We start from the raw sequence: 13,922 nt of genomic DNA on the forward strand, positions 1-13,922 counted from the left end.
TCAATAAATAAAGTATCAGGGGCTTGGAAACGCGAAAGCTGTCGTGAAAAGAAAACGTTGGAAAAGCGACGGGGAAAGTCGAAAGACAAACAGCGAAGAAATTAGAAAGAAACTCTAGACGGATATCGTTCTTTCAACGAATAGAAGCTGAACGAACAATTCAAGGAATCTCGAAGAAACTTTAAGAGGCTGGAAAGTAAATCGATGCGAGAAAAAGGCAAAGAGACGCGCACACTGCGATCAAGAGAGAAGACGGTTAGCTCGTTTCCACGATCGAAGCAGAAGGCAAAGAAAGTTGCAAGGTGTTTCAAAAAATTTCCGAGAACTGTAGAGAACAACGAAGCGAGGAGGTGGTCGCACGATGGGGACCCGTAGGAATCCAGCAGGAAGTGGAAGCAAAGCGGCTCCAGCAAGAAGGATAAGAAGAAACCAGAAGAACAAGAATGAAAATAAAAAAGATAAAACAAAAAAGAAGGGAAAGGGTAGCCAATGGATGAGAGGTCGATCTCGAAGAGGAGGGGAGAGAATCTTGGCACGTATGATTATACACCAGCACGTACGATTATGGTTGTTCGAGCGTGCGAGACCGTTGCGTACACCGCATTATAAGCTTATCGTAGGCGTATAAGATAACCACAGCCACTAAATTGAGATAGAAGCGAACAGGCTGAAGTCGAGAGCGATAGATGGCAGGTCGAATCAGGGAGGATGAAGAAGCAGACCGACGAGGAACGGTTAGACAGTCAGACAGACGGATAGACATTCTTGGAAGGAACGGGAACAGGATCGAGAATCCTAATTAACGGCATTGATCCGTACTCATTTGCATACGTAAACAGAGGGTGTAGGTGTGCTCAGAGAATCTTGGTTGAATTCGAGAACGATTCTGCGTTCGACTACCCTTACCAACGGGCGTGCGGCCGAGCACTGACGCGTTTTCCACTTTCCACTGCATCAGTGCTGGATATACACGTAGAAAGCAGCGCAAGCGCCCTGATCGACCTCAGGGAGAAATGAAAATGAAATCCAACATGGCGCTGGGTAGTCATCCTGCCGCGTCGAGATTGGAGTTGCCCTTTCTCTCTATCTCACCCTCGTGTTCACCTTCCCTGTCTGTCTGTCTGTCGTTCTCTGGTTCGACTCGTCGTCTCTACCCGTTCCATGCCACCCATCTATGTAAACTTCGACCCCTGCGAGCCCTATCGACACCTTCCATTAGTCGGTGGCTGCGTCGAAGGGTGAAGGAGCAGGTTTTATCGCGCTGCGAACTGTCTTCGGCCGAGTCGTTCGGCGAATAGAAGTAAACTGCGGGATTTCACGGGTTTCTACAAACGGAATTCAAAGCTTACCTATCCCACCCTCACCCTGTTCCCGCCACTTTTGCGACGAGTCGCCTTTTTCCACTCGGTCCCCGAGTGGACTCTTCTGGAAACGGAATAAAGACTATTGCCGTTTGAAACCAGAGAGGACGTTGAAGCGTGGAGGATTCGATTGATCGTTCGATTACTGTCCTCGAGCGGATTTTCAAGGAATGACTGCGGTCGCGAGAACACTCCTTTCCACTCAGCCGAACAAACACAGTGGCGAACGAAAGGAAAAAAATGACTCGAAAGAATAATCACGGTATGTAAAGATGAAAAGTGTCGGAATCGCTGGGAACTGAAGGAACGATATTGATTTTGAGGAAAGAACGCCTATGACCGTGATCGTTTCACGCGTGAAAGTTTTCTTTCAGAAAACTGTTTTGCACAACGGGAATTAATTGGCAATACTTTCTCTTATTTATAAAAATGTATAAAAATACAATTGGAAGGCGTCGGAAGAGGGTTGAACAACGAAGGGTTATTCACCCAGAGTGTGGAGTATCGATCTCCCTAATGCACTTACGTCGTGATTAAACTCATCGCGAATTCCGCGTGTACCTCGCGCCCCGCATGTAACGAAGAACCAGCGAGACAATTTCGAGCGTGCACACGCGTTGACGATGATTACTTACCACTCGCACGGGGATTGTTTTCTCTTGTTCGTTTGAAAGAGGAAAACACCTTCGAACGGGAAACGTCATCTTTCGAACAACACCCGAGAGATGCCAATTAACGTCACAGAAACAAGAACATTGAAGATTTCGAAACAGCAGAACAAGAAATATTCATTTCATTTTAATCTTGTTGTAAAGTCAAAGTTGTTTTCTCTTCTAATTTTAATAAAACTGCTAAGAAATAATTAGAGTATATCAATTGTTCCTGTTCCAAATGATCGATTGAATAGAACAATATCAATTTACTATCCTATTTATATCGTATTATTTACCGTCGTTTTTTTCATTTTTTTCCGCGAGACAGTCGAAATTGAAAATATCGAATTTATTTGCATGGAGCGGGTTTCCGCGCACAATTCCCAGGCAACGCGCTTCGAAACAAATGTTCCGCGTCAGCCGACTTAATCTCGTGACAGCTCGTCCACGATTTCCGTGTGTGGCGAGTCGAAAATCCTAAAATCAGTCGAAATCAGTGCGAAGCGACGAGCGCGGTGCGTCGAAAAAGCGGCGACGAAAAGAGGGAGAGGTTTCGAACAAGCGGACGGCTGTCACAATTTCCGGATTTCAATATTGACGGCTGCCGAGCGAGCGTTATCCAATGTGTAAACTTTCGTCCTGTATTTTAATTTCGCGACGCTCAATATAACGTCGACGACGACGTCGCCGCCATCGTCGTCGTCGTAGTCGACGCCAGCACCGCGGAAAGTTTGCAATAACAGTTTAATCCCCGATGATGAGAGACCGTCGAGGCCTCTTACCTCTTACCCTTTACCCCTTTTCAGCCGAGTGCACTTCAATCAAGCCGTGTGTTTGATTTAGAGCTATCCAAGATGCACTGATAATAATCGATAAATCCCCGTTTCTCCTACACGAATACCTTGAAATCTTAACCCCGCTGCGTTACCCCGTTCGCCACCGTTTCCTCGGCAACAGTTCACCTGGAGGGTGGAACGTGTACAGGTGGTAACTCGTCGTTGTTTGAAAAGGTTATTGCGCTACATCATCGCGATGGAAGGAAATTAAAACTATATTGAATCGTTTGGAGAAGTCTGGTTTGCTGTAAACGGATACGGGAAATGGATGAGCTCTCAAATAAAGTGTGCTTTTACCTTTCGATGCCTTTTCACTGACATACATTTTCGTGATCTTATCTCCTGAAAAACTGATTGCTATAGGAGTATCGATATATCGTATAGTACGACATAATATTTTTCAGGGAGAGTTGAAATAAAAAATAAATAAATTATTTATCCTCTACCTATACTTATTGTTAGCTTGCTCCCATCTCTACCCTTCGTCGATAGACAAAGCACAAGTAGAGTAACTCATCTTACTATCATTCACGTCTGTCCTAGCGACCTTCCTTCGAAGGGCGTCTGTTCAGCAAGCAATAAACGCTGATACAGACAAAGAGTGGATTCATGATGGCGCGGTGGTTCGCGTGTCGAGGGTGCCGTGCGGTCATGCGATATACCGCTTTTCGCCAGGGGTAACATTATTGAACATTACATTTATAGATTTGTCGCAGCTGACCGCGCTTGCCTCACATGCAAACCTCCGTCACCTTATGTTTTTCTTCCCTCTATGTTTTTTCCACCATCTTTGTGGTCTCGTTGCACTCGTCAGGAAATCATTAGCCGCATTCTGGCGGTTTCCGAGATTACCAGGAACGCGCGGTATCGATGAAAATTTGTCGTCGGTGATCCGCTTCGACACGCGGCCTATTCCTCGACGACGTTTGGCATTCCGTCGAGCGCATGCCTTGGCGTGCGTGATACACGGCCGTTCCGCGGCAGCCTTCAATTACCGGCTATTAAGAAGCAAGTGTTAGAAACGGCAAATCGATTTAACGTGAACGCGACGTCGACTTCGTGTCAGCCAGGTGACGAGTGATAAGGGAGAAATACGTAAACGCGTAGCTGAAAACCTTGCTCGAAGCACAAATTGCTTGCTATCGCGATAAAGAGAGAGAACGTTCTACCTTGGAAGTTGTTACATACCAAATGGTCAAAGTCTGACATCGTACATTTTTCTAATCCATCTAATTGTCTTAATTTTTCAACGAAAATTCGTCAAATTCTTTTCTTCTGATCATTTCAAGAGGCATTAAATTCATAGGAATTTGACTCGAGAGAGGGTCAGACTAGACCTGAGAAGTATCATATCCAGAAACATCGAAATTGGATACTTTTTTATCGAGAACACGATCAAAAGCAAACTACTTGGAGCAAACTACATGGTTCGAGATGTATCGCCAGGTCGCGAGATAGATGACAAAGGGAAGCCCGTCGTGCTCACGACAGGAAAGAAGAAAGGAAGGAAGGAAGGAAGGAAGCGATGGAGAGAAAAAGAAGGGACGATTTCGCCTTCATGAGGCGAAACACTTCGCCGGCAGAAGAAATATACGAGTTTCGCGGGACCCTTGGCTCGCTATCCTTCGATTTCAGCATTTGTCTCGCGCCAAATAACGCGTGTTATTCAACCTAAGAGACAATAAAGTGCACATGTTAAGTTCCGCTCGTGCGTCCCATCCAATGGCCTCTCTGCCATCTTCTATCTCAACCACCGTGTTCCACTCATCCTCTCCGACGATCCCACGAACCGCATGGTTTTTTCAACGATATCCGACCGAATCCGACGTATTTCCAGTCGTGTTGCGGGGCTGACGTAGAGAAAGCTACTTTTTCTTCGGTTGGAAAAGAGGGACCGGATGCTAGGGAGTCGAGGCAATGGTTACAGAATATAAACGTCTTGATGTATCGCGCAATGGGGAAACTTCGACACCGGCACGGCTAACATCGCAGGATTGAGAATAATAATATTTCTTTTCACGCCACCGACATTGAGTGCTTTCCTTCCCTTTGGGAACTTCACCAGCGATCGCTACTGTACCAGCGAATCCAACATCTGTGATTTTAGGACTTGTGATAGGGGTGTACACCCCTTTCTTGCAAGGAATGGAGAAGAATTATGGAAGAAGATATTGAATAATTTGAAAAGGGAACAATTCAAGAGTTGAAATAATAAATTTACCATTTTAACTCTTTAAGTGACTATCAGAGACGTCGTGAATTCATGGAGAAGTTGGCTGGTCGACGCAGTGGCAAATACGATATCGCAAACTGGCAACCATAAACGTCAATTTAGCGGACGGAGCCGGTCCGGTTCTGCACTTGGAATAATCACGTTTCCGGCAGAACTGGACGACCGGGTAAAAGCCTACTTCCTTCGATCGGTCTTAACTTCGTATACATCCATCCCAACGGAAGAGCTCGCCCGTATCTACGTGTGTGTTTCTTAGCGGACCACAGGGAGATGATCGAGGGATAGGGGGACGGTGCACACGTAGGAGGAACTCAGAAATCGAATTCCAGCGGGTCGGTGTGGGAACCGAGCGTCGTAGCCGCGCGTAATCTCCGGTTTCGTGGAAAATGAAGCGGCGACCGAAAGCACCGGCGAATTCCATGCCGGTAAATCGAGCCCGCCGGATAATGAGCCAAGTCGAATAATTTCACGACTCTGGCACACTGAAAAGGCGGGAACGAATCCACTATCGCCATCCAGGGGGTAATTGTATCAACGTCCAAGACGAATGCTTTCTACTTTCCTAAATGAAATTCACCTTCTACGTACCATATTGGGGAACAATTTTAGACTCAAAATAACGAACAGATCAAATGAGATTGAATGGAAGATTAATGAAGACATTTCAGATAATTGAGATTTAACCCTCGAATTGCGGACCATGAAGAAAACTACAATTTTAATTCCAGGGTTAAATATATTTATACTTTTAATTGCAACTTGCAGAAAACTTTCATTGTCTTCGTAATCACCCATCTGTTCGAGAAAAGGGAGCAGAAGGAACAATTAGAAACAGAGGGAAGATTAAAGAACGTGTCATGGAGGGAAAGACAGGGCTTAACAAAGCACACGTCGCGTCGCGTCGGTCAGAACCGATATTCCTTTGAAAGAGATGGATGCGTGTATAGAAGTGGTATCGCCCTTTGCGAAAGGACGAGAATCGCTGCTGCTCCGTCATTGCAGGACTATCTATCTGTCCAGTGAGGCATGCATACCTCGGACTACAGAGAAAGATCACGGGCCACCCCTACGTAATGGGCTGCGGTTCGTAATGCAGCCAGATCCCTTTTCATTATTTTATGGTAATAATGCGCCTCCACTCAACCACCTTACCCCTCTTCCACTGCACGTTATTTCCATCTCCGGGTCGCGTAAGAATAACTATCGAATCTCTTTTCTTCGCGCCGAGTGAAGTAATAAAACGCTTCCACGTTTAATATCGATGATGAACTTTCCAGGTAGAAAATGACCATCATTTCGAATTCATACTTTCGTAATTTCTTTACTATGTCTGATTTTATCACCAAAATCTAACATAGGTACCGTAGCGCACTTAACATTAATAATCAAAGCCTTATTAAATTGTGACTTTGCAAAGGTTCGTATTTAAAGGGTGAAAATAGCTCTTAGAGAACAAAATGTACATCCTCGGAGAACATAGGATTTCTGAAGAAAACGTGAGAATATAGAAAGAGAAGAGAGATCAGAGTCTGACAGAAGCACGTCTGGCAAGTGCTCGAAAGCAATTTGACGTGCCGATCAATCAATAAACGCAGGAATATAAGGCGAATCAAAAGTAGCCCGGCAATCCCCTGTGGGAAAGAGAAAAGGAATTCGTACGTGAGTACATTTCTGACCGCTCTAGGCGGCTGCCAGAGAAGTGTGCCCATCGTCCTTTACCAATAGGGAACGTGAGCCTCGTTTTAAGTTCTGGTCCTACCAAATCCCGAACAGATTTGGGCTCCAGCCACTCTGCTCGACCATTCGTCTTTCCGTTCTATCAGTATGTGACGCACGACGATCGCTTCGTTTTCCTCCCCCGTACGCTTTATCCCACGCCGCTCTATCCGATTTTCCGCCGAACGAAAATTACACGAAAATTTCACAAACAACATCCACTTACAAGATACCGTAAGAAAATAGTATTTTCAATTCGCTGTTCGACACGACGGATTAGATTCAACCGAGCTGAACAGGATAGGTCCTTTAAATTGAATTGATACCGTGCTCACGAAGACGTTTTGAATAATTTCCCGACCTCCCCTGCTCTCTATTTCGGCCAAAGAAAGGGGAGAGCTCTGTTTATTTCTGATTACGTCGATGAAAAGGGGCTGCGTAGATGAATGACGCTTGTCAGACGCTCGACTCACCGACACTCGCTGTGATTAAATACAAAACCTAAAGGAATTACCCTCCTGTCTCGACATCCAACTTTAAATTGCGAGAAGAAGAATGATTAATAAAGTCTGCCAACTTTTGTCGAAATTTTATTCTGCATTTCTGAATTACTTTTGCATAAAGAATTGCATCTTTCTAAACTACCAACGTTTGTATAAGAAGATAAATGAGAAATCATAGCTTTGACCGTGCTCGACAAATATTTTCGAGCGTCTGTTATTTTCGGAACGAGTTCCAGTAGCTTTGGCAGACAACGCAGAGACACGGATGGGTGAGATTGTCGACGCTGGGCTCAAATCAAGACGCTGCCTAATCCAATCAGGGATGGTAATTGCGTGCGTAGCTCGGGGCAGCAAATCCATCGGGGGGGATGGCTGCAGACTACATCGCCGCGTTAGCGAGGGGTGAGTCAGAGTTCACCCCTGGTGCGCGTGCCCATTTGCTTGTCTCTACCTACCTAACTCAACCATTTCTATGACGCCAATAGAGAGCAAACACGTTTGTTACTTCCGTGAAGACGAAAATGTCCTACCTAGTCGTTAAAATAGCTAACAAAATCCTAGGAAACGAATTCATCAATTTTTTAATTTAATTTTTCTCCTCGCTGTAATTTACTACCCCATTAATCACATGCTTTTTCAACAGAAAAAAACAATCGTGTCCCGAAACTATTAATCGAAGCTGTATGTAATTTCGCGAAATGGAAGATTGACGGGGGTGTTGAAAAAAAAAAATACTCGTCGAAGATTGGACGAGTTGACGATACACCTCGGAATTGCCATGAATCGAGCGAAAACCGAGAGGGATGGCAGCGAAATTGAAACGATAGTTCTCCGCGCGCAGGTAAAATTTTTAACGCCGTCGAGAATTGAAGGTTATTCGCAGGCAATTTGTAAAAAAAAAAGAAAAAAAAACAGGGTGCACCGTGCGGTATACCCGCGGCTATTTTGCCACCCCACATCCCAATGTGGAAACAACCCTCGGTTACCCTAACTAGTGTTTGTGGCAACGAAAATGGTGGCAGGGTGAAGAGTGGTCGAAGCTGACATTCGAGCGACACTGTAATTTAGATTTCTTCGCTTTGTTACACAGCCCTCTGTTATCTTTCATCGATACAAACTATATTTTCTACGTCAAAAATCACTGTAACAAATACTCGTCCGGTTAACTTCGGTTTAATTAATCGGCTAACTTTGTCGCCGTCATACGTTGTTAAACGCAACGTGTCAAATAAGTTCCATTAGCTGCACGGTTGCAACGTTAACACGGTACAAGCTTTCAATTAGCCGAAGAAAACTATGTTCTGTTCTCGGCTTTGCGAGCAATTTCCGTCATAACAATTTCGCGGGCAACGTGTTAAGGTAATTTGCAGCACGACGAAAGTATCGATCGGTCGATCGATTTTCGTGTCGGACACGTTTCGTGGCAACAATAAACGTTATCTCAATTAGCGAAATAATTTTCTCACGATTAAATATCAACGCCTAGTACCATACACAGTCCTGGCTATAAGTGGCTGTCTGTAACACTTACGATCGCACGACCATTCGTATCATGGCGGTCCAGGTAACGGCATTGCAAACAGGATCTGGCACGATCGTTTTCAGCCAAGCATAAAGTCGATACGTGTCAAACTGGCAGCAGTAATTGCGCCCGTACCGTATACCCGCGAATCTAGACGTCCAAGCCGCGACCGTATACCCGATACGCGCCTGTACGGGATAATGGTTCTGCATCCTGGCAAGGATCGGCTTACGACACGTGTCAACCGAGACCGGAACATCGGTTCCCTAACCGTGTATCCATTGCACTTTGGTCACCGTGTAGAACTCGAGACTCTCGAATCGCTGAAACCTATCTACATATACCGACGTATGCATGTGATGGAATCTGTTGTTGCTAGAGGACAATGCGTGTACGAATGCGCTTTGCCGAAGATAAGGATCGAAGGTGCAAATGAGACGAACAGAGAGACACAGGGTGTGTTGGTGTTCCAATGGAAGATATTGCGTGAGATATGGATACTAACTGATTTTCAAGAATTGCAAGGGGTAATTCGTTGGAACTGTGCAATTAACGTCAATGTACTAGAGTTTCGAGCGATGTTGACTTGTATGATTCATTGCAATGTTTCCAGGATTTGGATTTTCTATTCTTTGTGCAGGTAAAAGGGTTACCTTGGAGATTGCAGTAAATTTGCAATAAAAATTCTAAATAGCGAATGAAGGCACGGCAATTTCTATTGCAGTAATCAACGCGTTAATGATTAAAATAAGCGACTACTTCCCTGGCAATATATCAGACACCTGGAGAAGCACCGTTAAGAATCATTACTTGTCCATCGTTTAGTTCATTTATTTTATAATTTATCGTCGATTGGGTCTATTTATAGGTATACGGTATACTGAAGTAAACTATTGACGGATAATTCTGCACATGTGTGCGCGCGGAACGATCACTATGACGCTACTCGAGAATCACTGCACCCGGAGGGTAATACGGGATGATCTAACTGCATCACTGCCAGGTCATGCCACATTGTTCCTATCAAGCCGATCATCGTAACTCTGGGATTCAGATACCTATGCCAGACGACGATCGTAATGCTGGCAACCCTCCTTCACCGTCACCTACGGTACAGGTTCTCAAACTCTACCATTTCTGATGACCACATACTTTATAAATAAATCAAATTCTTTTATAAAATCTGTAAATACTGAAATTAATAAAGACTTTATATGAAACCTGAATGTTCTTACGTGTGAATATTTTCAATTTTTCTAAACTAATAATCCATGAAATTTAGAAAAAGAAATTTCCAAAGTACAGTATAAATGAAATGGAAAAGTTCCATTTTAATACTGATCAAACAATGATATTCGTTTTTGAATCGTTCTGTACTTCGGTATTGAGAACCTGTAACTAACGTCCCTTCGATCCTCGGCTCCTATTCCGTATGGTGAGTTTTAGTGATACAGCGGATTGTCGGCGATTCAAACGAACAGTATAGCTAGTCAATCCCGGATAACAGGATGGATGCGTGCCAGGAGCAAGGACGCATTCTTGTCGATGTAGAACATCCGCAGGGAAACACAGCATGGGTGATCGGAATAGAAATTGTCCGTAGCAAATGAAATTCTTATTTCATTTTCCATCCACATGATAATTATAATCATAACATACCGCGATACATAGTCGGTTCCATCATTAATAAACGAAACACGCAACAAGTGACGACCGCGAATTTGATGAAATTCAAGGAACACGAATACAAGAGGACAGAGGTCGTTAATCATCCGGTGGAAGACGTTAATCGTTCCTCGCGAGGACTAAAAGGCTACCGGACAAAGTCAGCCAAAGAAACTTGCTAAAAGCCGTCCGGCATCCAGGAGCGAGACGATCGTCTCGTTGGTCGCCGGCGTCGCAATACCCGTTATTACCGGCAACTTGGTATCTACTCGAGAAAGTAGCTACGAAGAACACCAGTTCCGAATGATTCAACGCCGGGAAACAATGAAAACTTTGGCCGAAGATAGCGTGCATTAAATACGAAGAATAATCCGTACCACGACAATGGTGCATCTGTTTACCTGCTAGAATCCTCTGACAAGCCAGAGATTCCAGCAGAGAAATATCACGTCCCAGATTCCACATTACCTGTCAGTGTAACTTTTCCTTTTCCCCTTCTTCTCTCCCTCCGACATTCTCCCCATTTTCTGTAATTAATAGTAAAGTGACTCGATTTACATACACTCGAATAACAACCAATCTCGCGGAACAACGAAGGAAATTTAACCCTCGGACGATGAACCATGAAGAGAGCCTAAGTCTTCATTCAATTTAAATAAAAAATTATACTGTCCATCAGTTGTACAGTCCTGCCTATATTTTGGGAATAAATGTTACCTTGAGCCAATAAATTACGACAGTCTCATAATATTTTCTCGATTTTCACGAACCGTGACAAAAATTCTGAAACCCCTCTGAAAACTAGAAGGACCTATCGCTCATACACCGTCGATTACCCAAAATAGATTTAATCAACGACGTATTTTCCGTGGCAGGAAAATAAGCTAGTAGGTATGGAGAGGAGGTGAACGAGGGGACCGGCTGTGTGAAGTAGCTGCTGATCATGACGAATCGATGAGATCGGGCATATGCGGCCGTGTGAACAGAAACATACATCTCGCAGTATGCCTCGATATTAGACGCGGCTGCTGGCCAATATGTTATCGTCGTCGATCACGAAATTATCCCCGAAACGAGCAAAAATAAAATTGATGAAAATATAGGATATTTCAAAAAGAGTGTACAATTATGAAATTGTAAATCCTCCATGCAAAAGCAAATAGAAAGTTCCTTTACCATTTAGTAGCACTAAAAGGACTGACCGTGTATGTGCATACTCTTTATTCTTTTCCAATGACACACTATTTTTGAAACACCCTGTATACCTAATCATTGTTTGCTTCTCATCAATACGTTCTCGTTACATGCATCGAAGAAGAAAACGAATGATTCCTGTTCTCGTTGAAAATTATGAATTGATAGTTCTTGTCGAGAGCAATCGATTTCATAATCAACGAAGAGTAACGAGCGATTGTAATCGGTAGCATTATAGAATATGTTACCTGTACCATGCAAGACGTTGCAAGAATGCAAAAATGCATTCATCGGACGAATATCGATGACGCGACGCGTTCGTGTCGTGCAAACTGTATAACTTTCAATCTCTACCCCGTGCACGCGATACTCGACGACGAAGCGACACCGGCGTCGCCGACAACTCGTTACGCCCTCGTCGGCGTCGTCGAGCTCGCTAGCTTCCGGAACTTCGGCGTGATAAAAGGACCGTGCACAGAGAAAGGGCTGCAGGAACGACGCTTTCCAAGGACGACGTTCTCGCACACATACACACATGGAAAATCAGTCAGACTGTACACTTACCTAGAGTTACACGCGTACGGAGACAGTGTTCGGCATCGCGCGAGACGAAGCTTGTGCAAACGCGAGAACGTGCAAACGCAAACCTGGCGAAAACGAACAGTTTCGTGCCGTTGTAATGATTTTCGGTTGGCGTGCATGTGCCACCCCCGTGCACACGTGTGAGTGAGTTAAAACGATTAGGAAGGTGAGCTAACATCGCTACGTCCTCCGCGAAACGCGCAGACCGAGTCACTCATGGAGAGGAGAGAGCGGTAAACGAAGCGGCTGGAAGTCGAGGGAGGAAGATGCAAGGGGTGGCTCGCGACACAAGGATGAGAGAGGTTGGAAAGGGGCTGGAAAATGCATGACGAAACGCACGGCAACTCTATAAAAGCGAATTACGCGTAATTGGCCTTGTCCCCCTCGTGCAACTTGAAGATATACAGGGTGTCGTGTAGCTGGCGATTTAAAATCGGATTTTCCAGAAAATTGTCTGCAAATATTTTATATTTGTCGCGTAACGTGTTACAAGAATTATTGGAAAACTTTCTTTGAAAATTGGAAGAAATATAAAATAACTAATAATTTTTCGATCTTTTCGGTTGTACCATCAACTACACAACACCCTGTATTTTTGGTGATGCGATTCCGCCACTGTTTCAGACACTCGCGACCATTAGTCTCGGCCGACTTTGTCTAATTGTTCGAGCCGTTGTACGCTTTCGCGCTTTCGTTGCCACGCAGGTAGCCGACCAACGTCGCCAATCCCATTTCGTTAATCCGGCTACGTCCTTGTTTACTCGAACCCTGGCCACGACCCCGACTGAACGGGGTAAAGTGGAGAGGGAATTAAAGCGTCCCGACGACCTCTTGCCTGAACGAGTTCCCCCAGGAATCCGGAAAAAAGTGTCGCAATCGCGTTAGCACGGTCAACGCGGTGTCGACCAACTTTACCATTTCCAAGTTGCTGAAATTTTCGTTGCTTTCAATGAAATTTAATTTATACCCTCGTTAAAGAGGAAACTGATAGACATATTGAAACCGAGTGAAATTAATTAAAATTATATGAAGCTAGCCAATGTAGTATGGTGATCTAGCTCGGTCCGAAGCATTTTCTTCAGTTATTTTCAGAGGGACGAACGTATGTTTCATCAGCAACCACAAGGGGCGTCGTTAATGTCCTGTCGCAGCCTTTGCGACGATGTTCAGGGTCCGACCCTAGCATATTTATGCCCTCGTACTAATGGTCCAATAATACCGGTGGCGAACGACTTCGGTGCACAGAAGGCGCACTATGTACTGAGGGATACGTTTCTCTTAATGGTTTCACAATTTTTGCGTATATCACTTATTAAGTATTTCCCTCCTTCTCCGTATAATTCATCTAACAAGTTTGATTCGAATCTGAATCTTCTATCTCTTCGTCAAATTACTAAAATGAACCTGAGGAACAAACCTCCACGTGAAACAGCAGCGTTTCAACGCGAACTTACGACCGTACCAATCACGACCCTTCTCGAAGGAAGTTGCCAACATCGCGGCTACTCGCGAGCAATTTACACGATGCCGGCGCCAACGTGGAGGCTGTAACCAGGGACAAAGCAACGTAGGGCTGATGGTCGGCGAAGTATAAGGGTCGTTCATAATTGCCAGTGCATTGTGGATATTAATTTAGTGGCTCGTTCATATCGAAAGT

At 44.5% G+C, this 13,922-nt stretch overlaps 1 protein-coding gene across 3 annotated transcripts in view; it reads right to left on the reverse strand.

The window, feature by feature from the left end:
* Nucleotides 1-13,922, reverse strand: part of LOC123988399 — an 82,958-nt gene that overhangs the window by 55,205 nt on the left and 13,831 nt on the right. For 2 of the 3 annotated variants that reach the window (XR_006830002.1, XR_006829997.1), the window contains exon 1: nucleotides 12,248-12,490. The exons of the other annotated variant lie outside the window; for it this stretch is intronic. The gene's annotated coding sequence lies outside the window, so the exon portion shown is untranslated. Of the gene's footprint in view, nucleotides 1-12,247; nucleotides 12,491-13,922 lie in introns of those variants that run through there. 3 annotated transcript variants of the gene reach the window in all.

Source organism: Osmia bicornis, chromosome 13 (assembly GCF_907164935.1).
Source record: "Osmia bicornis bicornis chromosome 13, iOsmBic2.1, whole genome shotgun sequence".
Lineage (NCBI taxonomy): Eukaryota > Metazoa > Arthropoda > Insecta > Hymenoptera > Megachilidae > Osmia > Osmia bicornis.